Source organism: Alligator sinensis, unplaced genomic scaffold, assembly GCF_000455745.1.
Source record: "Alligator sinensis unplaced genomic scaffold, ASM45574v1 scaffold311_1, whole genome shotgun sequence".
NCBI lineage: Eukaryota > Metazoa > Chordata > Crocodylia > Alligatoridae > Alligator > Alligator sinensis.
Genome location: NW_005842355.1, coordinates 1,405,977 through 1,407,580, shown reverse-complemented (window position 1 = coordinate 1,407,580; position 1,604 = coordinate 1,405,977). Strand labels below are relative to the sequence as shown.

The following is a 1,604-nucleotide window of genomic DNA, read 5'->3' as shown; positions in this document are numbered from 1 at the left end:
TGCAGCCTTCCCGGTTACCTCTATTGCCGGGGCTCCATGCTGTGCGCCTGCAGCTCTATCACTCACAGCAGGAAAAGCCCCATGCTGGAGCCTGCTGCCTTCCCTGCCCCTTGCGGCACAGGTCCCTGTACTCTGCCAGGACTGGTGGGAGCCTCACCCTCTGCTTCCCTGTGGAGTTGAGTGCAGGGCTTCCTTGCTGTGAGTTTGGGAGCTGCAGGTGCGCGGTGCTGAGCCCCTGTGATAGAGGCTGCTGTGCAGGCTGCCCCCCTCTCCACCGGTGCAGCGCTGGCCACCTCTATCACAGGGGCTTTGCACCACATGCCCGCACTTGTGGCAGGGAAGAAGCCCGTGCTGGACTCCGTGGGGAAGCAGGGGGTCGGGCTCCCTCCACTCCTGGCAGAGTGCGGAGGCCTGCACCCCAGGGGGCGGGGAAGGCAGCAGGCTCCAGCGCGGGGCTTCCCCCACTTCGAGTGATGGAACTGCAGGCCCGCAGCGTGGAGCCCTGCTGATAGAGGCAGCTGGATAGGCTGCACTCCACCCCCACACGCAGCGCTGGCCAGAGCCGTGCCCCACCAGGCGCCTGCACTGGGCCCAAGTGCCCTGGCCTCCCCACCTGCTGCTGTTTCGGCTTGCTTCCTTACATTCCTGATCTCATCTCCTCCTATACCAAGTCCTGCTGTCTGCTCTCTGAGCAAGTCTCCCTGGGCTGTTCCATTCTGTTTACTCATCTAGTCCTGACTGCAGTCTTTTGCACCCCACTGCCTGTGCATGAAATGATTTTCTTGGTAAATGTGTCAAGAATCCTCACCTTTACAACACCAGTTTCATGGCGTGGGAATGACTGTAGACAAGGAATAAACATATGTACTAGCTCTTTGTTTTTGTTTCTGTACTAGGGTTGTAGGGTTTTTTGGGTCTGGGACTTGGTCAGTTTTGTCATGTGTATATTTTAACCACTCTAAGCAGTGTGGAAATTTAGCATCCTATTTAATTACTATGTATTTTTCATCTTCTGGAATACACTTACATGTGCATACAAATCTGGCTTGTCCTGGAAAACCTCGTGGCAGCTTATAGAGATACTTTTTTTTAGATAAATTGGCATTTTTTGTTGTTTTTTTTTTTAAAAAAAGCCTTGAAATATATGAAGTAGAACTGCAGTGGAGACGAATTCTGTGGACATTCTTACTGGGTGAAGCTTGCGTCTGTGAACAGGGTCAGTCTGGACAACAGTCCCACTGAAGTACACAATGGGTCAGTTCCCTCTATACCAGATTAAATTTTATTCACTGAGTTTAACTAAAAAAATATTTCCTTGCATCGACCACAAAAGGTAGAGCTGAAGTCCCTTTTTCACTTTAATGTGTAAGTTGATGTAGTTTAATGAGAAAATACAAACATCTTCTGTGAGAATATTAATGCAGGCAAGACTTCCATTTAAAAATTCTGTAAGATTTTAACTTTTTATTTCCATTGATTTTAATCTTTCCCCAGTGATGCAGTTTGACTTGTACGATTTTTAAGAGGGTAGCAGCTGTCTTGCTTCCAAAAGACATGGCAAATTTAATTTTTCTTTTTTCTTACACTCTCCAGGTTACAAGTGT

General features: G+C 48.8%; 1 protein-coding gene across 1 annotated transcript in view; it reads left to right on the top strand.

The window, feature by feature from the left end:
* The window catches only part of LOC102380343 (myocardial zonula adherens protein), a 79,174-nt gene that overhangs the window by 24,959 nt on the left and 52,611 nt on the right, over positions 1-1,604 (top strand). The gene's annotated exons all lie outside the window — the stretch shown is intronic.